Source organism: Schistocerca piceifrons, unplaced genomic scaffold (genome assembly GCF_021461385.2).
Source record: "Schistocerca piceifrons isolate TAMUIC-IGC-003096 unplaced genomic scaffold, iqSchPice1.1 HiC_scaffold_1872, whole genome shotgun sequence".
NCBI lineage: Eukaryota > Metazoa > Arthropoda > Insecta > Orthoptera > Acrididae > Schistocerca > Schistocerca piceifrons.
The window spans coordinates 118,434-144,723 of record NW_025727759.1 but is presented as its reverse complement, the minus strand read 5'-3'; the positions used below and the strand labels follow the sequence as shown (position 1 = coordinate 144,723).

Sequence of the window (26,290 nt, the reverse complement as noted above, 5' to 3'; positions counted from 1 at the left end):
CGTCTTTCGCGGTATAAACCTGTGTGCAACAGAATGTTTCCTTCTTCCTGAAAAAGGAAATTAATTTTGTCTGTTACAACCTTGTTCTGGGCGGCTATGTAATTGTAATACTAGTCTCTACTTTGCCGCTCTTTATACTGAATTCAAGGTATTACTACCGGCAACAACTGCAAAGTAAAGCTTACTCACTTCATAGAACAGTACGTATGTCACTGGATACGCGATGTTCTGTGGCTGCAGGTCAGAGCGCATTTAGACGAGACTCGAAATAAAACACGACGCTGTCTTCAGCTTTAGAAATGACCACGACGCTGTCTTCAGCTTTAGAAATGACTTCCACAGCTCAGGGACATTACACAGCTGAGTGTACCTGGCGTCAACATGACAGCGACTACATTCTTAGACCCAAATCCTACGCATTAGATCGCATGCATTACGACAATTCCAAGCGTACGAACTAGGAAAAACAAATAAAAGGTAATTGTCATCGTCAAACAGGAAAGCGGGACTATGACATACGACATATTTCTTTTAACGATAGCTTACTCATGACCATTTAAGCTTCTGCAATCTCTCTCTCTCTCTCTCTCTCTCTCTCTCTCTCTCTCACTCACACACACACACACACACACACACACACACACACACACACAGCATTAATAAACTAATTATACAACAGTCTACACAAATGAAGTAGTGGTCGGTATTATTTCGAAAGTACGAGTATCGTGAAAGTCTGTGGTGATTTGATGTATTTAACTTGTTGAACTGTATTGCCAATGAAGGCAGATCTAATTACATGGCGATGTCTTTCGAACGACGTGATCTCTTCCTCTCACAAAGCACAAACGGCCAGCTGCCGTATTCCTGTCGCGCGCATTATTCTCAGCTCACTGAGCAATGTGTTGTCACCTATCAACTGTTTACTTTTCTCAGCAACAACCGTTTTATTCGCGAATCGCATTGTCAGTTTGCAAGCCGTTAAGTCAGTAACCAGTATATGGCATGTGCGTCTCGTATTGCCCGACGGCTACGCTCGTCATTATTTTAATACTACTCAGATGAAGAAAAGGAATAAAATACTTTGTAAAGTTTCCATTCCAGTCGCTCAGTGTTAAAAATACGATGGGTTATGGGATTCAATCACAATTCCAACAGCATTGGCGGTTTATTTTTGTGTCAATTGTTAACCTTTCCTAATTCGAAGAAGCATCACTATTTTGTGAGTAACGGTCACATTCCTCTTGTTGGCCGGTTTAATTGTACTTCTTGCCAAAACACACTATAATTTTAACATTCATTTTTGGAACAGCTACTGTGAAAGAATTCTGAAAGTGTCTCATTAAACAAGTAATTGGCGACCAGAGAGCTCAATAGGAGGTGTGACTAGAAAAAAACCGGACTAGTACTGGTGAAACAATAAAACGAATGCAATAAGGCTGAAAGTCGCGTGGCCTGTCACGTGACTCTCGCTCCGCCTACTGCTCGAGTTTCATCTGCCTCCTGCACTCAGTCTGCCCGTGGCGTCTGTTTTAAGTAGTTGACGTTTCGTCTGTGCGTCGGAAAATGTTGAGTGTACAGAAAGAACAGCGTGTTAACATCAAATTTTGTTTCGAACTAGGAAAATCTGCAAGTGAAACGTTTGTAATGTTACAATAAGCGTACGGCGATGATTGTTTATCGCGAACACAAGTGTCTGAGTGGTTTAAACGATTTGAAGATGGCCGCGAAGACACCAGTGATGACACTCGCACTGGCAGACCATTGTCAGCAAAAACTGATGCAAACATTGAAAAAATCGGTAAACTTGTTCGACAAGATCGCCGTTTAACAATGAGAGCAGTGTCTGAGTTAACAGGAGTTGACAAGGAAAGTGTTAGGCAGATTCTTCATGAAAGTTTCAACATGAACAAAGTGTGTTCAAAAATGGTTCCAAAGTGTCTCACAATTGAACAGAAGGAACGCCGAAGAATGATTTGTTCTGACATCCTGGAAAACATTGAAAGTGATCCCACCTTCTTACAAAATGTTATTACTTGAGATGAATCGTGGTTTTTTACTTAAGATCCCGAAACTAAACGCCAATCGATGCATTGGAAAACTCTTGGTTCTCCACGACAAAAAAAAAGCACGAATGTCAAAATCGAAATTCAAGGCAATGATGATTGTTTTTTTTTTGACATCAAAGGGATTGTGCACATTGATTGGGTACCAGAGGGACAAACAGTGAATCAGCATTACTACATTAGCGTCCTGGCTACCCTACGGGAGCGAGTACGGAGAAAACGGAACGATTTGTGGAGAAAAAAGTCATGGATCCTTCACCAAGACAATGCCCCAGCTCACAGTGCGTTGTCAGTGAAGACGTTTTTGGCAAAACACAACATTCCCATCTTAGATCATCCACCCTACTCACCTGATTTGGCCCCCTGTGACTTTTTTCTTTTCCCTAAAGTCAAGTCAGCTTTGAAAGGAACTAGATTTGAGACTGTTGAAGCAGTAAAAGAAAAAGCGACGGAAGTAATGTATGGACTTACCGAAAATGATCTGCAGCATTGCTATGAACAGTGGAAAATTCGTATGGAGCGGTGTAGAGACCGAGGAGGAGAGTACATTGAAGGAGATAACATGAAATTGTAAATAATTGTAAATAAATGTTTTTTCCAGCATCAGTCCGGTTTTTTTCTAGCCGCACCTCGTAGCTTACGAAGAACCTCATTGTGTCGATTTGTGGTATAGTTCAATTCTTTTATCTTGGCGGCTCGCGCATGCCCGCCCAGACGCGGGAGATTGCTGCGTTGCCAGTTGCACGCGCCAAGAGAAGCAGCGCCATAGTACAGTATAGTTCGCAAACTTACGTTTAGGGGGGAGCGCGCAGTTTATGAAGTAAAGCCGCCACGGCCGCATTAACCCTTTCGCTGCTGCAGACACGTGCTCCCCGCATTCCGTGCTGTGCGCGATTTTGTCATCACTGCACTGCTCGCCTGTGCAGACACATGGTGTTCCCACTGCTTTGACACACTTATCCGATTTCACATAATCTATCTGGCCCAAATATTTGATTTTAACACATCATCTTCACTGATAACTTCCCCCCGTAACTGACGATTTTGTTTCGATGTTCAACGCAGTTATTGCGCAGATTAAGTGTAGTAAACCATTGCACGAAATTTTGAAGCGTTTGCAGAGGCAAAAGTCCACAGCGTATACTTTCCGTATAGTCGATTTTAGTTGCCACTAGAAATTTCAAATAATTACATTCAAACGAATGAAATTCATGAAGACACTTCGATATTGTTTTTAAATAAAGAAAACATTGAACACCGCACAAGGTTTGAACTCAGAACCTTTTGCTTAGCAGCCAAGCACCTTCACCATTACGCTAAGGCAGCTCGTCATTCAACATAATTCCTGGAGGACTTTAAAGTATCACGCAAAATACCGTCAAACACTGTTGGCATGACTATGAATTATTCACGTTTCGTGGAAGTACAATAGGAAATAGCCGGCCGAGCGGTTATAGGCACTACAGCCTGGAACCGCGTGACCGCTACGGTCGCAGGTTCGAATCCTGCCTCAGGCATGGATGTGTGTGATGTCCCTAGGTTAGTTAGGTTTAAGTAGTTCTAAGTTCTAGGGGACTGATGACCTCAGAAGTTAAGACCCATAGTGCTCAGAGCCATTTGAACCATTTTGAACAATAGGAAATAATTACTGCTGTTCTTTATTGTGAAAAAGCGGTTAGTGAGAATTTCCTTGCTATTGCCTGAATTAGGAGGCTTATTGCTTGTTTGGTGTAATTAATTAATAGAATATGGAGCAATTGGTATAAAGAACGCTTTTTCCAAACTTTATTTTATAGAAAGTCTGCTATCAAGACATTGATTCTGTTCAATTACTTTATTAATGACTGAACGTTTCTAAAACTGAAGACACTCGTCCGTGCTCTGCACTGCAGTCGAACTCTGGCAGCGTCGTTCTCTGTTCATTGGCTGACTTGTTTTGTGACGTCAGAAGCGCAGAACGAACCTAAACTCGGCCGCCATCGTAAATGACGCGCACTTTAGCATAAGAGAACAAATTTCCTGTTTATTTTGATACTAGGAATGTCTTGTTTCGCTAGCTGCGATAACTCTTATAGATTTACAGTCGTTGGAATCTATTAACTAAAATAGAAAGCACAACTTCAGATGAATCGCCACAGATAAGAAAGTTCGATGTGTTTACGAACCGGTAAAGGTAAAGTAATCTCCTTGTGTGCGATCATTCGCCAATACTTCGTTTCCATGTCTGTAGCGGTTTATGAGATATGAGGCACGTTCTAAATATTTCATTCCTGCAGGCGAGAGATAGGGAACGAACGCGCTACGCAGGATCCATTTTCTCGAGATCGAGACCGCCTAACAAGTCTAAACAAAGATTCAAATTGTTAACTAAATTTCATTGTTGTTGTTGTTGTTGTCTTCAGTTTTAAGACTGGTTTGATGCAGCTCTCCATGCTACTCTATCCTGTGCAAGGTGCTTGATCTTCCAGTACCTACTGCAACCTACATCCTTCTGAATCTGCTTAGTGTATTCATCTCTTGGTCTCCCTCTACGATTTTTACCCTCCACACTGCCCTCCAATACTAAATTTGTGATCCCTTGATGCCTCAGAACATGTCCCACCAACCGACCCCTTCTTCTAGTCAAGTTGGGCCACAAACTTCTCCCCAATCCTATTCAATACCTCATCAGTTATATGATCTACCCATCTATCTTCAGCATTTTTCTGTAACACCACATTTCGAAAGCTTCTATTCTCTTGTCCAAACTAGTTATCGCGCATGTTTCACTTCCATCTAAATTTCATACCGAGGAACATTTCATACGCACCAGACATAAAATCATAGCGAGCCCTATTTTTCACTGCAAACTTTTCGATTTTTGCGAAGCGCCTTACGAAAACGTGCTCCTTTGTCCCATTCCAGTCCAGTCCAGCCTCCTGTCTCCAGGACAGAGGGAGGCTCCCTCCCGCCTGCTGCTCCCCCCCCCCCCCCCCCCCGCGCCCCCCCACCCCACCGGCCAGCCGTAGGAAAGCGAGTGGCGGGGCGGGGCGGGGCAGCCGCTCTGACGTCACGTGACCCCCCTCACCCTGACCCTACCACCAGCAACGAACACTGCAAGCCGTGACCTTCGCGCTTCGTGTAGTCTTATTTTGTTCCACGTAGCGAGCACACGCAACGCTTCCCGCGACAGAACGCCGCGTTCCGAATAAACAACTCCGTCCTCTGCTTGCGCCTACCTCCGCTCAGCCCTGATCAGTAACGACACGGCTGAGATCGTAAGCGCCTGTTTTAATACCGGAGGCCCTGCTTTGCAGTTTAACTGCAAACTGTGCTTTGCACCGTCCACCTCTTTTCTGGACAATACAGGAATTACTTGTAGACGGGATACGATCGTAAAGTTTTGCATGTACTTATGAAAACAGCGCCATTCGTCACGTAAAGACTGGCTATTGCATCTCTCATACTGTGAGAACAGACACTGCCACACACATACTTCTTTCGAGAGCTCCTGGGTGACGCCTGCACACGTTTTGGGACAGTACGTGACCGCCGTGTCGTCACCATCGCTGTTGGTCCGAGTATTCAGCTTTCCTGATACTCGTTAATAGGCGACGATAAGCTGCTGTGACTATAATAAACATCAAATAAGGATGTGATTAATAAGTAAGCTGACTCATTCTCATTTAAGTAAATAGCATTCCTCCATTATTAATCTTGAGCCACACAGAAAAAAGATGATAGTAATTCTCTTTTGGCCTCATTAGAGAGTAACCGTCCACAGACACAATTTGCATGATTCACGTCTAGCTAGGCGGTAATGATCATTTGGATATTTTTACGCAAAGAAGTAAAAAGAGGAAATCACTTGTACAGGCGGTAGATGGAAAGAAATATTCAATACAAATTTTCCAAATAGGAAAAGATAAAGAGAAATAGCTTTTTGAAACTGTTAAATAAGGAGACAAATTATGCGGCTGACTTGCCAGTTAACTTGTCGGCTCGCAGTTCGCAAAATTTACAAGACAAAAGAAAGACGACGTGAAGATCGAAGCCATTTTTTGATAAACTGTAAGTACAACAATATTTGCTATCATTAGATTTGCATACCTATTCAGAATTTTAAGCGTAAATAAACGAGAGACTGTATCATTCGTGAGCGGTAACGAAAAATTATATTATCGGTACAAGTCAGCGATGTAATAGCGGTCCAACTGCGCTTAAAAGCACGTTACATCACCTACTGTGGCATATATATGCGCTTCTCGTCTTATGGCGAAATCAGTTTGTGTGCGCTGTGGCACCAAGAAAGATATTTCGTAACGAAAACTTACGTGTATTTCATCATCCAATACAAAACTAAGTTATACACATGAAGTATTCATCTAGTTTAAGCCACACCACATTTTCTCCATCTACATGAGTACCACGCAATTCGCTCTTAAGAGCCTGGCAGAGGGTTCATCGAATTACCCTCCGACTAACTCTTTCCCGTTCCACTTCCCAACAGCGCGCGAGAACGGCGGACACTTCAAAACGACCCACGACAACTTGTCTCGCTACCCTGATCATTTCTCTCCGTGCAGGTGAGGATCGGCAGAATATTCTCGCATTCGCGAGACAAACCTCGTGACTGAAATTTCGTGAAGAGATGACACCGCAACGAAATGGCCTTTTACTTATTGCCAGCCCAACTCGCGTATCATATCCGTGACACTTTCTCCCACATTCGACAATAAAACAAAACGAGCTGCCCTTCTTTGGACACACTCGATGTCCTCAGTCAGTCGCACCTGGTCAGCATACATTACTGCACAGCAAACACTCCCAGCGAGGCAGGACAAGCGTAGCGTAGGCTGTCCCTTTAGCAGACATGCAAGAAAAAAATGGTTCAAATGGCTCTGAGCACTATCGGACTTAACATCTATGGTCATCGGTCCCCTAGAACTTAGAACTACTTCAACCTAACTAACCTAAGGACAGCACACAACACCCAGTCATCACGAGGCAGAGAAAATCCCTGACCCCGATGGGAATCGAACCCGGGCGTGGGAAGCGAGAACGCTACCGCACGACCACGAGCTGCGGACAGACCTGTTGCACCTAACTGTTCTGCGAATAAAACACAGTCTTCGGTTCGGCTTCCCCACAACATTTTCTTTGTGTTCTTCCCAATTTAAGTTGTTCGTAATGGTAATTACAGTCGGTTCTCTATTTGGCCTCACTTTTCATTACCTAGGAGCAGTTGCCAATTTTCACCAACAAGTTATCGTCTCCAAATCATTCTGCATTTGGTTTCAATGTTCTGCTGACCTTACCAGACGGTAAATGACAGCATCATTTGTATACTATCTAAAATGGTTGCTCGGATTTTCTCCTAAAGCATTTACGTAGATCAGTAAGAGCAGAGGGCCTTCAACACTTGCTCGGAGCACGAAAGATGCACCTTCTGTTTTACTCCACGACTTTCCTTCAATTACTGCGAACTGCGACCTTTCTGAGAGGAAACCACGAATCCAGTCGCACAACTGAGAAGGTACTCCCTGGGTGCGCAGTTTGATTACCAGTCGCTTGGCCACCGTCAAGAGCCTTCTCGAAATTTATAAATATGGGATCAATTTGAGATCCTCTATCAACAGTGCTCATTACTTCTTGTGAATAAAGAGCTAGTTGTGCTTTACAAGAAAATTTTTCTCAATCCGTGTTATATGTGTGTGTCAATATATCTTTTCCTTGAGGTAACTCATGGTCGAACAAGCTGTAATTTCCAAAATTCTACTGCAAATCAATTCCAGTGATATGGGTCTGTAGTTCATGGCATTACTTCCATTTCCTTTCTTGAATACTGGTGTGACCTGTGCGACTTTCCAGCCTTTAGCTACGGATCTTTCGTCGAGAGAGCGGTTGTATGAGGTCCAAGGGACGTGCCTTGATACTCAACATTTACTTTGCCAAAATAGAATACTGAATAAATGACGGATTAATCACCTTTGAAGTACCACTGCACTTATGTTCCACAACAATTTCTGAAGCGAGCCATCAAACTGGTAACTGTACCTTACAGCGTCACTGAGTACGGCTGTAAATGCACATACAAAGAAAGGCAAATTATCTGAGGGGTCAGCATGAAAATATCACCACAGGTGGCTGTGTTGAACACCAGTGAAGAAAGTTCTGGAGTCCTGTGCGACACGCTTCAGACGTACGTGCGTGCGTGTGTGTGTGCGTGCGTGTGTGACGGGCAGAGTAGTGGGGGAGGGCGAAGACCCGCCGTGGTTCCACATCTGCGTTAGAAAGCAACACAACTTAACTGCAAAACTACACGCGGCCAAAGCCCCACAGCAGAATTAAATTAGCGTACGGTGAGCCTTATGTGCGGCATTCAACGAATTTACAAGTCGAATTCTGTCGACCGTTTTAAGTCAACAAATAGGTCGAAACGATCTGCCCAGCTGCCCCCCCCCCCCTCCCCTTGTATACCTCCCACCATTACTAAATTGGCGATCCCTCTGTGCCGTATCAGCCGATGCATTCTTCTAGTCAGGTTGTGCCTCGAATTCTTTTCTCGCTAATTTTTTCAGTATTTTACTAGCTACGTCATCTACCCATCAACTCTTCAGCATTCCTCTGCAGCACTGCAATCCGAAACCTACTATTCCCTTACTGTCTAACGCGTTATCGTGCACATTTCACTTCCAGACAAAGCTACGTGCCAGACAAATACCTTCAAGAAAAGACCTGCAAAAACTTGAATTTATATTGGAATTTGAAACCTCTCTCTTCTTCAGAGATACTTTTCTTGGCCACACCAGGTTGCATTTTATATCCTCTCTACCTTGTTCCTCATCAGTTATGAATAAATAGCAAAACCCTTCTACTTTTAGTGTCGTTTCCTAATTAATTTCCACAGCATTGCCTAATTTAATTCGGCTACACTGCATCGCTTGATGATATCTTCCTTCCACGACACTGTCCATTCCGTTTTGTCCTCAAAACATTCATTTTGCTCCACGAACTTTAATTCCTTCGCCACATTTTTCTTTGGTTTCTTTTACTGAGTGTCCAGTGCAAAGACCGAATAACATCGGGGATAAGCTATAATCTTGTCTCAGTGGCTTCTCAAACACTGCGTCCCTTTCATGTCCTTCCCTTCCAAGTCTTGTAACTGCTGTCTGGGTTCTGGTCAAGTGGCGTAGAACCATTCGTTCCCTGTTCTTTACTCCTGCTGCCTTCACAATCTCGAAGAATATTCCAGTCACCATTGCCAAGTGTTCTTAAGTCTAAAAACGTTATAAAAACAGGTTTGTCTTTGCTTAATTTTATCTTCTACGAGGAGTCATAGGGTCACTACTGTCACGTCCCTACAATTGTCTGCAGCACAAACTCATCTTTTCCGAGGTCAACGACTTCCAGTTTTTCCAAGCTTCTGCAGATATTACGTATCAGCATTTTGCCACCATGACTTATTAAACTGATACTATTTTGGTAATATTCACACCTGTCAGCACCTACTTTGTTTGGAATCTGAGTTATTACATTTTAGCACAATGGTATAAAAACGGCGATTACACAGAGAGGCCCCAACGTCTTCTCAGAAAACTGTTTTACTGACAGTGTTAGTCCTAGTTCCGCTTTAACCATCGGAAGAATATCAGAATGGCGGATATCGAAAGATGCGACCATGTGATAGAAAAGCAACTGGAATCAGACAGGAGAGAACGCCACTGCGCATTTTCCGACAACTGTCTCGAACCGCTAATTCGAGAACCCACACAGAATGGGAATTGATTAGACTATAGACACAGGGATTAATGATGACGATTTCAACGTAGGGGCGATGGTTACTGAAGCCAATACATCCTTCACCAAGTCTAGGAGAATATTTACGATGCAAAGAGTAGCTAAGCAGGTGTTAGTATCTTAAGACAATGTGCATCATTTATTTTCGATATGATGGACGTGAAGGAATTATGGGCAAAGTGTAAAATGACCAGATGGATAGAAAGTAATGTGCAGCACAATGTCTACCGTCTTTCAGGTTTTGGGTTACGTAATTACTGTAATTACGTAAAAACTAATTACTGAAGCCGGCCGGAGTGGCCGAGGGGCTCTAGGCGCTACAGTCTGGAACCGCGCGACCGCTACGATCGCAAGTTCGAATCCTGCCCCGGGCATGGATGTGTGTGATGTCCTTAAGTTAGTTAGGTTTAAGTAGTTCTAAGTTCTAGGGGCCTGATGACCTCAGAAGTTAAGTCCCATAGTGCTCAGAGCCATTTGAACCATTTTTGTAATTACTGAAAAAATGTGAAGTCACTAAAGCAAAGTCAACAGTTAGCAAGCTACTAAAGCGACCGCAAGATTTAATTGAAACAAAAATAGCTCTTTTAAGCAATGACACAGCTATATTTGAATTTCACTATCGTTTATGACGAACACGCTTCGTCGATAAACTTTGATTCTGACACGACATTCTTCATCTAGCAGTACAAAATGAGTCCTGAGCTGGAGAGCGATCCAAAAATAAAAAGAACAGCTACTTCCGGCCACTTTACGGTGTGTGGCGGAGGGTACTCGGGGCACGAAGGCCATTCTGCGCTCCGTCGCCGCGTCAGCCTTGCTGCCCCACACTCCTCTCCCCCACAGCAACAGGTACTTTTTTTCCGCGGGTGTGGCCGCACTGCGCCAGCTGCCCGGGGAAGTCCCAGCCTCTGTGGAGCCGGGGTTGGCCGCGGCGGGCGGCCGCTCCCCGGTGGCAGACCGCTCTCTCTCTCTCTCTCTCTCTCTCTCTCTCTCTCTCTCTCTCTCAGTGGCTGTGTGTCTCCTCAGTGTTTCAGCCTCGCAGCCGGAGTATTTGCTTCTGCGCCTATCAGCAAAGCGTCAACCACACCCGCGTATTCTGGCTGTCCAGACGTTTACGCCCCACATGAGGATGCTAACGTGGAAGCTTCACTCTTGCCAGCTAAGGTATCCGCCCACGCCTTACGGCAGAAATTTCAACATGTCTAGACACGCAAGCTTCATCCATCGTGCTTTACAAAACTAAAGTGTCAGCAAGTTTTACAATACTATAAGCAACCCGGCAGTGGCAACGATTCACTTTAGGTTATCTCCTTTATACAGAACATGTGTAAGCGTAACATCTGACACAGTAATGAAAAACTTACGAAATCGCCATTTATTCTGATTTTTTTCCGATATACAAGTTGTTAGGGCTTGACAAACATATGCCTATACATAACGGTAGGTTCGTGTGGATGGGAAACAGTTTTACATTTATTGGGTACTGTATTAGAATTTCGCGATTCCGGACTGACCGCCGCTGTTTGCGAAACACGAAAATTTGGGCCGGATCTGAACTCTAACCCGAATGCCGCACAAACTTCCACAGCTCACGTCAATCCGGGTTCGTAGAATGCGAAACCATTTGGTAATGTTTACCACAGCTGCAATCGTGAGAAGAGTGTGTCTGCATCTCTCAAGGGCACTGAAGTGTGATCCGGAGATGAAATTAACACGTACATTGCAAACATGGAGTTGAATTTATTTCAGAACTACGTATCACTGTATTTCGATTTAGAATCTCGTTGGGTACACGGGAATATACAATTGGAATTATCGTACATTGACGGAGACTAATCGGTTACGATTTCCCACAATACTGTTGTCACAGCGTACACATGAGACTGGATCTATGGCATGGCCCACTTTAAAAGTATGCTCTCTTCTTCATCAGCGGTAGGATTAGCTTTCGTTTTGTTTTGCAAAGACGCAGTTGTATTTCTTGCACGGAAGGACGTTTCTAAGGGAACCTGTAGTTTTCTTTCATTTCTATTCCGAGCTCATCAGCGAACTGCAATAGCGAGTGACGTCGGCACGTGAGTTTCCTGCAGCACATTCCTGTCTTCTGTTATCACGAGATCTCAAAACGACGTCGTCCTTATGTGTAAAACGAAGCCGGTATCGGTGATTTCGAAATTTGTCTGTGCCCGTACCTCTTCAAACTGATGTCCGCATGTATCTACCAAAACCAGGTATCACGTTTTTGTGAATAAAGCTAACGCACTCTAGAGAACAAGACGGGCTGCATGCCGTGCAGGCAAATATGGCCGCCGATATGCGGCAGTCTGTGTCGGCAGCCTTTAGTGCGCACCGCGAATACGGCACGACGCTGCTTTCAGCTGTAGGGACAATCTGTGTGCGCCTCACGCCGCCCTGCACGGCGTGTGGAGCAGCCACCAACGACGCTCTTAAAGCCCAACTCCAGAAAATAAGCTGCTTATGTATGAGCAGTAATGAAGACGAGATGAGATTATAACATTTTCAACATTTCGCGGCCCTGTCAGCAGCTGTATAAATATTAATTTGAAAATAACAACAGCCCCAGTTGCAATGTTTACCTAGATTTACCTAGGTTTCAGTTGGGACAACCCAACCATCTTCAGAATAAAAGGAACTACGATTTGTCCATACTGGTCAACGTCAGAAACTAAAAACTATAATACAGAAATACGTCGCCACATTGTAATAACTTACCCGGGAAACAGCCACGGCCCCACTCCGCGACCGCAGTACGGCAGCAACGGACGTTGTACTTGTACTGTCCACAGCCTCGAGAGCGCATGCGCGACACACTGTTGACACTCGTACCAACGTGTACTCCTGAACTTAAAATTTTATGAACTACCAGGTGCGGCTAACGAAATTGACGTACACGTTGTCCAGTAAGGAGCACAGACAAAGCGACTGTCTGAACATTTGTAATAATTTGTTGGACGTCAAAAGTGAAGGGACCAATGCGTTTACTATTTTAAGCCAACCTAGCATATTTGAGCTAAACATCGAACTTGACCGCATGGGGATAACTACGGGTTTGAAATACCGGATAATCCCAGCTATTCGGCAAAACGGGAGTGCTAAAACATGTTGATTACTCCCTACGATTATGGCGGATGGAATAACGGTTGAACACCTTCAAAAAAGTTTTTGCTTCGCAGCTGCAGCTGGTCGTTAAGAAGGTTATTTTTTGTCATGTAGTACGTGAACTTCGCAATGCAAGAGCTTAGTATTATTCGGAGGGTTGGGTGCGTGAGCCGTTTGCACCACGTGTTCAAGCGAATGTCGACCCACGCTTGTCATCTGCAACTTAAGTAGGGATAGGCTCCTTGTATCTCTTTAGTAAGGCTCTTCCTGTTTGGCCGATGTAAAATTTCGGACAATTGCCACATGCAACCTTGTAAACTCCGGATAATGACAATATAGGCTTTTTCAAAGTGTGAATCAGGTTCTTCTGCAGCCTACTATTAGTAGGCAAAATTGTCTTGAACCCCTGGTTCTTTAGAAGACGCCCTATTTAATATGAAACTTTACCTATGAAGGGACTGACTTCCAGCACGATAACCTAACGTGGAACTTTTACTTTTATTACTATTTACTTTCCTGTCAGAGCCGTCTCTTCATTTCAAGCTCGTAACCATTATTTCGGGCTGTTGTTTCCAGGGTTGCCAGTTCGTGTTCCAAGGCTTCTGCGGATGGGCGAATGGATATCGCTCTATGTATACTAGAATGAAAAAGTGCCATTTTATGCGCCAGCGGGTGTGCAGAATCGGCAGATATGCCAGTTTTCAACCTATGCTTCCTGGAGATGATGTATTCAATGTGATCATCTACTATAGATAACGTAAGATATAAGTAGTTCAACGTCCTACTGGGTGACTCGTTTTCAAGACTAAAAATAATTTTCTCGTGGAGATCGTTAAACAGTACAAGTATCTGATCTAGGTCTTCTTGGGATTAGTCAATCACCAAGAGAATATCAACCACGTATCTCGGCATACAACTTTATTTTCTCCGCCATCTCTATATTATTAACAAAAAATTGAGATTCTATCGTATCCATGAATATATCGGAAAGAATCCCTGCTAGAGGGCTACCCAGTGCTAACCAGTACGGTTGTGAGTATATTTTGTCTTTAAAAGAAAAGTAATTGTATTTCAAAACAAGGCGCGGGAGATTCATGAGCACATCAATTTCAGTATCTGACAATTTCTTATGGAAGTGTAAGTCCGATCTACAGGTACGTTGGTGCGGAGGCTGGAAACCTCAAAGGGGGCCAGCTCGGATGTGGCGTGGCAGATTACGTTATTCAGTTCATTTACCATTCGACAGAGTTTCTGAAAGTAATTTTTCTGGAGAGCGATGTTGTCCGTAATTTTGTAATGTAAACAGATAGCCAGCTTGTGGTACGTACTATTTGTACTGTCCACGATCGGACGTATCGCATGGAAGTTTTTGTGAACGTTGAATTGTCTCGTTAGTATGGGAGGCTTCGGGTTCATATTCAGGAGTCATTTCTTTAGAAACACTCCTATTAATTTATTAGTGTTCTGCAAACCTGTTCTTTTTCTCTTTCTGTAACGCTTGAGTAGGATCTGATTCGATGGGAGTAATGCCATTTTGATCGAAAATGCCTGTTTTTTCTACGTATTCCGCTTTGGAAGCTATAATTAACGAGTTCCCGTTATCGGCTTTCGTAATTAGAGCGCCATTATTCTCCAGTTTACGATTAATACTTTTCACCGGTCTATAACGTAATGCTTTGATTGAGCGACAGATCATTCATTTTCTAAGATTTTACAAGATTAGCCAAACCGCGTTTGAACATTCTTTGGCGTTTTGGTACACTCCAAACCTAATTTAAGGCCTGCTATGAAATTGTCTACCACGTGTGGTTCTTTAATCGCAGGTGCGATATTGAATTTCAGCGCTTTGGACAGTAACTGGGTCTCAGCTGTTTAAAACATTATAGAAGTTTTATTAATAACACGTTCACAGAACGTGGGTGTGAAACCTGTATTATTGGAACATCCTTGTTGGTTACCTCTGATAACACCCTTGGACAAATTTGACAGTTTTTTTGCATGCCTTGAAGCGTGTTTCTTCTTTCTGTTTGGCAATGACATCAGTGGCCTGTGCCCAAAAATCATCTATTTGATAATTGGAAGACTTCGAATAGTGCATCAATATTTCAAGATACAACAAATAAGCTTTCTGGTTTAATTAATCTTTCTTTGTATGCAATTCCACAACCACAATTCTGTTATTGAGGATCTGAGCTATGAATTTCTTTTTCAAAGTAGGCGATTTGTAATATGATTTTCCTACATAATTGTAAGTACTAGCATGGCCATTTCATTTATTAACAAGTGTAAACAGAATAACGTGACCCCCAAGTTTGTTAGCGGATATACCATGCCGCAAAAAACAATCTTTGTTTCCGTTGAACGGACAGCACGGCTCTCATCAGAGACCCATCTGAGAAGAAATTCGCATGTTCTAGGTCAAAATTCGAGTACATTTTTGTTTTGTATAATATCTTCACATCCCCCCCCCTTGGCGGCCCCTCCCCCCCGCTCCACAGAGACAAAACGCGACGTTGTTAAGGCGGTAATGAATGGAAGAATTTCGAAACACTGGCTACTTCTAACAGGGAAGAGAGGTGGTGAGCCCCACACAGCCACACAGCGTATCCCAGACCCAACTGTGTTCACGGTCGGTGCTGCAGTGTCCGCAGTCCGTGGTTAGCGTCCCAGGTTCGATTCCCGGCCGAGTCGCTAATTACCTTCTCTCGGTGTTTGCGCCGCCCCCGTAACTCCGGGTCATCTCCACCGCCGAGCAGATCGGCCAAGTTGAAGGAAACGTTCTTCTGCCTGAAAACTTCCTGTGGCGTCACATTTTTTAGGCGTACACATTTTTTACGCACCAATGTTTTCCGGCTCAGCGTGAAACATCGCTTTCAAACGATATGAAGCGCACAAAATGCACCGTCATGAATGTAACTGTATACCCTCATGTACATAACCGTAATACGTTACAGTGCTCCTTTCCAACACACTTGTGTATCAATCAAATCTAAACCTAAAGCACCACAAAATTAATATCGTGATGGGGCATGCAGTAAAACTAAGAAACCACCAACAGATCCAAACCTGAGACGACTTTGCGGAATGTGGTGGTGGGTACTTTGTTCACCGAAGCCGTTCTTCGCTGCGCCGTGACGTCAGTGTTGCTGCTGCCGCCGTCGCCTCCCTCCTCCCCCCCCCCCCCCGTGTGCTCACAGCAGCCGGTTTCCACCAGCCTCGCCGCCTGACGTCACCCGCTGACCCTGGACTGGCGACCCGCAGTTGTCTGCACTGCGCGGACGCCCGCTTCCCGCCCACAAGCCGCTGTTCCGCAGCGCCAGCGCGTCTCCTCGAAGCTTCCAGGCTTGCAGCGAAATGACGACGACGAGAAAAATCGAGAAACTGTGGCCAATAAAGACGCCTTACCGAGGATCACCCCGCCCACGCGCCATTCGTGGGCGGAAGAGGAACCTAAATTTTCCCTGTCTGTTCCGTTGTGCTGCGCCGAGTACGCTGGCCGGAACTTATTCTGTGGCGGCTGTTTTTTGCAGTAACCCTTATATATTTGCGCTGGTCACTTTCAACAGTTCCCAGTAAGTGGCTTGTCTGCGCTCTGATTCGTTGATGCAGAAGAGACTGACCGGTCGCCGTATTCGGTTTTATACTACCGGAGCACTGGTGCCACATTTAGTGGCTTTGTATTGAACCAAGAGCAAGGAAAAAAATCCCTCGAAATCTCGTCGTTACAGGTACGAATTCTTACAGTATAACCGCGCAGAATATCGCTGTATGACGTCATCCCCGCAAGCTGTACTTACTTTAGGTTCAAATACCAAGTTTAATTTCTGACGCTTCAAACTAAGCACAGTAAGAAACTAACTACAGTAAGGTCCGCACTGTGGATCACCACACAAAAACTGTCAAGAGTTGACGCCATCGTTGTTTTGTTTAGTCCTGTCTCAAATATTTCTGTCGAGAAAACTCACGCTAATAAATATTTTCGTGAGTTTATAAAAAACTGCACCGTTCATCATGTAATGAAGATATTTTTAAAGCACCTACATGAAAGAGGCTACAAAGATGGTAGTAATTCTCTTTTAGCCAATTTAGAGACTAACCGTCCATAGATATAATTTTCATGTCTTACGTCCACTAGGTGGTAACGATTATTTGCATATTTTTTTTTGTAAATAAGTAAAAAAGAGGAAATAATTTGTACACGCGGTAAGTATAAAGAAATACGCAATACTAATTTCTGTAAGAGAAAAAGAAAGAGAAACAGCTGTTTGAAACTGACAGATAAGGGGACTGAAATCCCTGATTTGCCAGTCGTCTTGTTTCCTTGGAGTTGGCAAAATTTACACGACAGAAGAAAGAAGGCATGAAGGTCGGGGGGCATATTTTGATAAACAGTAAGGAGAACGATATTTGTTATCAACAGATCTGCCCAAGTATTACGCATTTTAATCGTCAATAAACGAGAGACGGAATTATTCGTGAGTGGTAACGAAAATTCATTGTATCAGCTGTGCAACTCAGAGACAAGCAAAGGTCCTGCAGTGCTTTATAGAGGACGTTACTTCACCTACTGTGGCATTTCGTAACTTGTAATCGCAATTGTATGTACGGAAAGGAACAGCGCTTCAATGATACTATAAATGAACTAAGGGTAGGTAGGGCGTGAATTACAAGTTAATGAACAGCAACACTGATAGCTCACCATACACTAGGTATTTACGCGTTAGAAAGCACTTGTGTATAAATTTTTCAGCATTATTCTGAAAGAAGAATAAAGCCATTGATGCAGTGGTTTTCCGTACTTGGCTCTCCACATAACGAACTTCTACATCCAATTTTAGAATTCAAACACTTACACTCGACGTATTAACGATACCTGCGTCTTTGTATACGTCAGTTACATGCGGAACTGCATCGGTTACATGTACGTACATAATTAAATTGTGTACCACAGAGGAGTAATATGGGTTCAATAGAAGTAGGCATATACTCAACATTTACGTACATTATCTTTCGCTGCTTGCGGAAAGATTCCCGACAGTGCGGTACACAGTGTATGTACTGGGATTGAAGTCAGCACGTGAAGTGTAACCAAGCGTGTTCAGAAAGTACCAGATTCTGTGAATTAAAATTAGGTGCAGCAGTGATTAATTGTAAGGGCACAGAAGTACTTTGATGGTTAACATTTCACACGTGTTCTTGGAGGCACATTACGTGCACAGATATTATGTACGTTATTGAAATAATTCTTAAATGCAATGTTGTCAACCAGACTGACTAAGAATTTAAAGAATTCTTGGCCTTGTGTAAAACGAGCAAGGGGATCGAGATCACGAGTTGAGCTGCTCAGCACCGTACTGGTGCAGAAACTAAAGACGACAGATAAAAGGCGAGACAGAGAGCTACCATCAACGAGTCACTCGTTTTCAGAATTCGAATTTTTCCGAAGTATTAAGTGTACGAATATGATTGCGTGCCATTACGAATTCAGCGTCTTGCCAAAATGCCGACAAGGCAAGACTTTTCATGTGTTGGAACATGCGAGGTATTTGACCAAATGTGGCAGCTGCAAAAAACAGTGTAAGGGGGTGGGGGGATTGAACGAGATTTTTGTACGCAGTCCACACAAGTCAACAGCACGCAGAAGCCACGAACTCTTAACACCGCAGCAAAGTGTGTGGAAGACAGTGCGTCGGCGGTTACACTCCAAACCGTACCGTCTGGATCCCTTACAACAATTAAAAGCGGACTGTTACGGCCGGCGCCTTCAGATTTGCGCCACATTGCAGGGGTCAACTGAGGATGGACATTTCGCCCCCACGCTGATATTCAGCGACAAAGCAATTAACACTTTTCTGAAAAAGTTTATCTCCGCAATGTGAGAGTGTGCCGTACTGAAAAACCTCAGGTGATTTCGGCGCATGGAGGAGATTCGCCGAGGGTTAATGTATCCTGTGCAGTGTGACAGGCGAAGCTGAATGGGCCGTTTTAATACTGTGAGACAACTGTGGCGGGTACATCTTACCTCGATATGTTGCAGTTGTGGTTGTTTCGACTACTCATTCCTTCAGGGCCCATCGATGTTTGTTGCTACCTAAACGACGAAATTTCGCATCGCTGGATTGGCCGTAGGCGGTTAACGCAAGTGCTGATCAGCTTGCAAGAGCACTTAACAATGGATGTTTGAAAATCTGAAACTGGTCACGGGTTTGTGTAATTAAACTGTGTGTGTGTGTCGTAATTGCGGTTGTCTCCTATATTTAAGTCATAATGTTTGTAATTCTACTAGTCCTGTTTCTCTTAATGTTTATTTCCGAAAATCTAGCGATTAAAATAGGGTTTCATTGCACTGTGGCTGACTCAAATGAACTTGAAATATTAGCAGAAGGCCACTCCATCACTGACTACACAAAATAGAGGCCATAATGGATGTTACTGGGAACTCGCGTCACAGGTATGTATGCACGATGATCTTCAGAGCCATTTTGTTTCTGTTTAGACCACTCGGCCAATGGGCTTGCGAAAATTTGAAAGGGCGCGAAACACAGGAACGTAACAGTGAGACGCAGTACGAAAAACAAAGAAAAAAAACCGTGGACGGGAGAGCGCGCGGTCTGCACTCGTCCGGAGAGTGTTGGCTGCCGCGGGGCGCCGTGCTCACGTGTCGGCTGGCCGGCCGGCTGCACAGGTGTGGACCTGCCTCCACACCAGGGACAAGCGGTGCCCAGCACTGAACCTGCCGATTCCAACTGTGCGTCACCAAAACGGACATACGACACTCTTCGAAAGCTAACATGCGTGAAATACGTGCCACACAAAAATTGTTACTGTAACATTTCATTTCTTTGGCTCCGCTGAGTGACAACCATACTGTAACCTGACAACCTGCACCAGAACTCTGGCCAAGCAACAGATCACTTCTCCACAACACACTTTACAGAAAATAATATAACAGCCACGCGTTCTGTTGTATCCGTGAGTGTGTGTGACGTCACGCAGCACTACATTACGACTAATGACCTCAGCAGTTGAGTCCCATAGTGCTCAGAGCCATCAGAGCACTACATTACGCCACGGGTCAATGTCGACGGCCGCTATCAGCAGCTGCGAGCTGCTCCAGTTTAGGCAGCCGCCTGTACTGGAAATACGGGTACTTGCAGAGCCTTGATGCTTTGAGAAAAGTGAAACACACGACGGAAGTCTGAGAAAACTGCAGATTTTTTAAACTGATTAACTACTAAATGGTTTATGACCACATGGGCCACCAAGGCGACAGCGAAATTTTCACGAACCTTTTTTTTTCTCCGTCTGAGACATTCAAGTACCGGGTGCTTGTAAGTAAAATGCAGCTACTGACCCAAGTCCACTGTGGTCTGTGAGTATGGTAAGGCAGCGAAATACTGTAGACATGCTAAAGCGTTAACGCGAAACCAGTTGGCGCCGGAGGAGATCAATTCCAATACCAGGTGCGAATCTGTCACTGTGCAACACCTCGCGGAAGTCTCCGGTGCTCATACTGAAGAAGTTCTGCAAGTGGCGGTTAATAATATCGACATTCTGCCTTTCTCACTTGTTTGTCCCTTCCTGTCCACACTCCGTTCCCAATGCATTAGATATGGGAACATTTCTTTCCAGTGTAAATCGGTTCCGCAAGGGCGCATTAGCATACCAAGTTTCGCTGCCATACAGCAGTCACAGCCCACGATGGAGCTCTGCGAGTGGCTCAACTTCAGACTACAAGCACACAGTGGTACAGCGAATGACGGACATTTGCCACGCTGGACATATGCAACACTTGACTAGCTTGACTAGCGATCCCTCAGGTTAGGGACGCCCTTCCTCGTACTACTTCTGTCCGCTTTCGAACCGCCGTCTTCACATCTTACTACAACCAGTACATAAGGGACCTCCTTCATCGACGTCTTGGGGAAATACAGAGTTTCTTCTCCGAAATCGAAACATTTATAACTTTTGGGAAACGAAAGCAATACCGACGATTAAGTCAGATAGTGAGATAGAAACCGTCCATCGCCAAGGGAACAACAAGGACGGAAAGATGTAAAAGAGTGCGAATGTACGCTAATCATTTCTTTTTGATCGCTGCATTTGTGCCTACTTTAATTACTAAAACTGCATGCCCAAAAGACAGTAAGGAAAGAAGAAATAGGTATGTGAACGTTTGAAAAGAAGAACGACATACTCCATATTAATTTACTCTCTAAAATCCGATATCTCTTGCGGCGAAACATTAGTTAATAAAGTGTAGCGGGACAATGTTCAAAACATGACTGAAAATACGCTACTAAATAGAGATAAGAACTTCTATGATTGACATGTCATCTAAAGTCTACGTACATTTTTAAAATGTTAGAGATAAGGAACTGTAGTAATACAGAATGCTATGCTTGTAACGTACGTTGTTCTGCATTGTTTACCTCTGGTATTTACAGAGTCACAGAGAAAACATCCTAGGTTTTCGAGGGAAAAACCGTAATTGTAATGATCTACACTAGAACAGAAACAAGAAGTACAACGTAAGGAAAAATAATGTAATGCCTTTTCCAACTCACAAGTGACACTGAAGCAGATAGTTCCTGTCAGTGTGGGCAAAGGTTATATTCGACAACCCGAATAAATTAATAAGTGGCTCCTTTTGCCAACCCCCGGTATCAGACGAAACAGTTGCTGAACAGTTGAAAGAAAACTTGAGTCATCACAAATAGGTACCCTACTCATACAGTTATAGTTGGCAATCACTTCAATCTACCTTCCGTATGTTGAGAAAAATACATTTTCACACCCTATTGTAGATAGAAAACAACTTGCGTAATTGTTCTTCATGCTTTTTTAAAAATTATTTTTAACAATTAGTCCACGAGGCCGTTCAAATTGTAAATGGTTACGAAAACACACTTGACCTCTTCGCCACAAATAATCACGAGCATCACGACGGATAGAGGGATAGTGAACACACAGTCATAGCGAGGATCAATTCCGTAAAAAAAATTCACCAAAACTAAAGGCGAAATATATCTATTTATAAAAGCTGCTAAAAATTCGGTAGACTTCTTTCTAAGAGACGCTCCCCAATCCTTGCAAACTATGTAAGTTAAGACCATATGAGGCTTAAAGTTCAAAGAAATGTTATCAACAGCACTCGAGAGATTCGTACCAAATAAATTAGTAAGAGACGGAACTGATACCCCATAAATGTGGCGGAAACTCGAAAGAGATTCTGGTCCTGTGTTAAGTAAACCAGCGGAAAGGCTCAGTAAGTAGCTTTACTACGAGGCGGGTGGGGAGGGGGGGGGGGGGGGGGGAGACAAGGGACCCAACCCTTCGGAGCAGCTAAAACCGTGGCGAATGTCCGCACACCGGTACAGCACGGTTCCTCCCGCACGCAGGCTACCCTCAGCCACGTGTCAGGGCGACACCTCGCCACCGTCTCCACGTTGAGTCACGTTTACTGCCGGCCCAAGTATCATGTGAGACACCACAGTGTGAAATTTTATGCAGCTATCACATTTTGCTGGTGGACAGAACACCTAATGAATTGAAAGCACCCGGAAACATTGTACGCACTCGTCAGTCACGAGTGATCTGGCTACCTTATTATGGGCAGTCGATGTGTGACTCAAAACGGGGATTCCACACATTCGCGATTAAATGGCGGCCTTTTTATTAAACTGTTTTGACTGCAGCTACTGTTCATCCGTCAACGTCAGTTTCCGACAATTCAGCACAACTAATCTCGCTACACGGGGCACGTTTTGAACAGGTCTTTAATACGGTGTGCATGAATTGCGTTGTATATTTTGTGATAGGTGAGTATAAATACGAAAACCACCACACATAGTTCCACGTCACGAAAGTGAAGGGCATTTAGAGCACCGATTCCGGGTTACTTATCACACATAAAATTCGCGCAACTTTTATCAAGTGATCCTGTCCCTCACGTGTGACGACAGTCACTTTTCCGTGACGTCACGCGTTCTTTGCTGGCAGTTGATGAGGGGAGCACACTGAACAGTCGTTGTGTTGATCTACCTGTTTGCCAAGGAAATTGTCAATTTTATGGTTTAGGTATTCAAATTTGCATTTTACGACGATGTGCAGTCTGACACATGGCATTTTTGAACTCTTCAAGACAGGCCGTCTTCAGTACTTTCTCATGCCGAAGTGTCTGTAAATGCGACGTCAGTGGCCACCGACAATTCCGAAACTGTGACTTACCATCAATAACGGGTAAGACTTCTGTAACAGTATCTGGCTAAACGAAATAACGTTTACTGTAGGTTTCTGTCAAACAATTGGCAAATGCCCCCACACATGTTATAATTTTGACGTGATTCAGCCCTCTGACGGAACAACAAATCTACCTCGATTCTCACAATTGTTGCACTGGAAATGGCACAAATTAAATCTAGATTCTGCCGCCGTTACAGGCTGCACATAGAAATCTACACTGCACTTTAATCGTGTAATTTGAACATGAAATGAAGAAGCTGGTAAATGACGGCGTCAGAATCACCGACATTCATTCCTCCCTCACATAATACACGACTGAAGCGCAGGCCGCACACAACACGGCGCGTCTCTCAGATGGCTGACGCGTTGCTTTGTCGACACACCGGGCTCTCTCATCAGACAAATAGTAACACGAGAACAGCCCAACAAAGCGATGCAGCGTTGCAGAGCGCTAAAAAATTTCATCAGCAAATCACAAACGAGGAGACGTGACAGAGCGATAAAAATACGAAATGTTTATTTCGTGAAGTACAAACATTACGATAAATTCTCAAGAATTCGCCAACTACTACGCAGATGGTCGCCTGTTTGTAATGAGGGTGTTGGGGAAAGCTACAGATTGCTCGTTGACCATAACCTTAATTCCAGAACATTGTGAAAATACGCAAATGAAGGCGAGTGCTGCGTCTCATCGCCACAAGCGTGTCGGCGTCACGCCACGAGTTGTGATTCGCGAACGGACTTCAGGATCCGCAACGCCCACGCACGAAACAGCTTCCGACGTCTCATTACTTTGCAGACGAGTTTACGCGTGTAACATCTGATGTTAAGCATGTAAGCGAGATAAAGTTTAGAAACGGTTTGAAATTGTTCTTAATGTGTGTTCGAAAGCAAGTGCTCATTCTGAAATACTGGGTAAACATAGTCTGCTTAATTTGCGCTGCTTTTTAAAGAAAAGCCCGTTTATCGCGCGTCTAAATTTTTGACACGTCATGTCTACTGATGTGTGGGCCGTACGACGATGTAATTTTTGCAGATACCCTACAGGGTGTGGGGATACTGTCTGCAAACTGCGTCGCGAATAGGTAGGTACTGACAAACTACAACGATACGTCTGATGTCTAAGTTGACTCCATGAACAGCGACAACGTGGCCGGAGTAGGGGGGTAGCGGAAAAATCTCTCCAGTTCTCGTAGTCTTGCGTGCAGTTTCTTGGAAGTCGGTAACTGCCCTCATTCTGAAATACTGTCTGACTAACGTCCGCGTATTTCAGCGCCCTTAGTCACGTTACCTCGCGACGCGCAATGTTTCCAACTTCGGTACTTCTCTTACTGTGTGACAACCGCAATTTAAGATTATACCACTGAATGAGTACATCTTGACAACATTTCAGATGTCTGAATTCCGCCACATTACGCGAAACATTAAAAAATAAATTTCTCCCACGCCTGCAAGCCGCTACACGCCTTGTCGCACTAAAACTCGCTTACTGCAAAGTTCTGCGTTTGATGGTTTTCGTAAACTTGCGTCCTACGAACATAATCAAGAACGCGAGGTTTTCATTTTAAATGCCTGTTCTACGTGAATTCCGTGGAAATCTACACTGGCACATCGAAACACTAGCCGACTGAATGTGGCGTTATTTTCCATTCGTTCCACGTTATTCTCGCTCAAGTTTTCATAGACTGGAGCAAGGCCGTAAGTAACGACCAATAAACCACTGAACACTCAAGACGGTAATTTAACACACTGTTAGCCACCCCCTTTGTTCGTAGCGGTCGTAATTTTTCAAAGTAAGACAAAGTATTAGACAAGAGCAGTAAGTGAGTTACGCGACAAAAACCACACAAAAGCGTGCAGAACATCCGCCGCTCCCATAAATTCCTGCCTTACCTTTCTGAGGTATTCCCGTGGAGACACAAGATACACGAGCTCTGTCTGGGCAGGCAGGACAACGTGGCACGCCGCTTCCCTCCAGGCTGCTGCGTCACAACTGGGCCGCACAGACAGCCGGCTGCCCCACCCAGCGCTGACGTCACGGGGCGGCGTTGCCAGCTCGCGCGGCAGGCGAGGGAACGGCTGCAGCAGGGCGTCTACGTCTGTGTCGGCACTGCCGGACCGCCTGCGTCCCATCCACGCCACAGTCAGTTATCTCGAACCGCGCTATACAGCTGGCAACACACACACCCTTCGCCTGGCGCCCCAAAAAACCCGATTTCGTCAACCGATTTCCCAGTACCGCTTTTGCTGAACGCAAAGATGGAACAAAGACGCTGCATTTTGGTCACGGGATGAGGAGAGGTGTGAACACAACATCTTCCGTCTTCGTGCTGAGTGCCAGTGACTTACGCGCGAGCTTCGCGATTCGTATCGATCATTTGCTACTCCAGAAATGACGGACGAGTGTGACAAGTTGTCGTTAAAGAACGTTACAGGGATATCAATGCTGAGGTCATCGGTGCCTGGGCTCACGTACTACTTGCTCTAACTTAAAATAAGTTACACTGAGCACGACACACATTTACCCTCAACGTGTGGACCAACTGAAATCTTTCTGTGATTTCGTTGATACTGGATACGGGAAAGTTCTTGGTAGTATTAAAACTAGATGGTTGTCATTGTTGCCAGGAGTTACAAAAGTTATTGACATGTATGAACCTTTGAAATCTTGTTTTCTATCTCAGAATACATGTCCCACGTTGCTAAAACAAATTTTCGAGAACCGACGGTCACTTCTTTGGCTTCATTTCACACAATGCCCATTGAAAATGTTTTTTTTAAATTCAATCCAAAAGTTGGAAATAACCACAGTTTCAGCTTGCTTCAAGAAATAATCAATACCATTTTAATTAACTTGGAAAAGAAGGTACTTTCACTCAGTCAAAATACGAGCCTTTTACCAATTCTAAGACACTTTTGTGACTTGTTTGGAAAAGTAGAGTTCTCCACCTCAACCTCTGAAATCATCTCATTGGATAACACAAAAAAAAAAAAAAAAAAAATACTGTTTCTTGGGCTGAACTTTTAAATTTTCTGATAATTCTTAAGGCAGTAGACTAATGTGCAACATTTCAGACGAG

The 26,290-nt window shown here is 44.1% G+C and overlaps 1 protein-coding gene across 2 annotated transcripts in view; it reads right to left on the bottom strand.

Moving 5' to 3' along the window:
* The window catches only part of LOC124741132 (ankyrin-3-like), a 66,727-nt gene that overhangs the window by 24,176 nt on the left and 16,261 nt on the right, over nt 1–26,290 (bottom strand). The window contains exon 2 of one of the 2 annotated variants that reach the window (XM_047248660.1): nt 25,104–25,332. The exons of the other annotated variant lie outside the window; for it this stretch is intronic. The gene's annotated coding sequence lies outside the window, so the exon portion shown is untranslated. The remainder of the gene's footprint in view (nt 1–25,103; nt 25,333–26,290) is intronic. 2 annotated transcript variants of the gene reach the window in all.